The sequence below is a fragment of the Hypanus sabinus genome, chromosome 5 (genome assembly GCF_030144855.1).
Source record: "Hypanus sabinus isolate sHypSab1 chromosome 5, sHypSab1.hap1, whole genome shotgun sequence".
Classification (NCBI taxonomy): domain Eukaryota; kingdom Metazoa; phylum Chordata; class Chondrichthyes; order Myliobatiformes; family Dasyatidae; genus Hypanus; species Hypanus sabinus.
The window spans coordinates 138,364,516-138,365,627 of record NC_082710.1 but is presented as its reverse complement, the minus strand read 5'-3'; positions in this window follow the sequence as shown (position 1 = coordinate 138,365,627).

Below are 1,112 nucleotides of genomic sequence, written 5' to 3'. Positions count from 1 at the left end.
TTTGGCTGTATTCATGGGTATTCATGTATGCTTGAATGACAATTAAACATCAACTTAATTAAACCTAAATTATTCTATTATATTCATTGGCAATCAATGCTCTTGTTCCTCTTTGAAAATTCACTGTTATCAATTATCAATGGGACAACCTGAACAAGGTAAGTCTGGAGTTCCGAAGAGGTCATTATTTTATGACTATTCTGACCAGAAATTAATCAGTGCTTGAGAATTTTCATCAGTCCTTGGCAACTTTCGGGGTAAAATTACTTCTACATTTTGAAATTAAAGCATTCCCAAGAAGGAGCATTTGAACTCCTTTCCAACCTTCCTCTGGCCAATACAGGTGAAGTAATGTAACTCATTCCTGGTAAAGTTTGCCAATAAAGTTCCAGATACTAACACTGGTATCTCCTCAGGTTTTGTGTCTTTTTTGAACATAGATAGGAAAAGGGAGGAGGTCCTGAAAACAGACTGATTACAGGGAGTTAGGAGGGAAGCTGAGAAGCAGGACCTCAAAGGTAGTAACCGCGGGATTACTGCCTGTGCCACGTGACAGTTAGCATAGGAATAGAGTGATGTGGAGGACAAATGCGTGGCTGAGGGATTGGAGCAGAGGGCAGGGCTACGGATTTCTGGATCACTGGAACCTCTTTTGGGGCAGGCGTGACCTATACAAGAAGGACAGGTTGCACTTGAATCTGAGGTGGACCAATATCCTGGCAGGAAGGTTTGCTAAGGCTATTGGGGAGAGTTTAAACTAGAATTGCTGGGGGGTGGGAACCGAACTGAAGAGATGGAGGAAGAAGTGATTGGCTCACAAATAGAGAAAGCTTGTAGACAGTGTAAGAGAGGGGCTAGGCAGGTGATAGAGAAGGGATTTACTCAGAGGGTTGGTTTAAGATGTGTATATTTTTAATGCAAAGAGTATCAAGAACGAAGCAGATGAGCTTAGAGCTTGAATCAGTACTTGGAGCTATGATGTTGTGGCTATTATAGTCTTGGATGCTAGGGACAGGAATGACTACTTAGAGTGCCAGGCTTTAGATGTTTCAGTAGAAGTACAAAGAGAGAGGCAAAAGAGGTGGGGGCATGGCACTGTTAATCAGAGATAG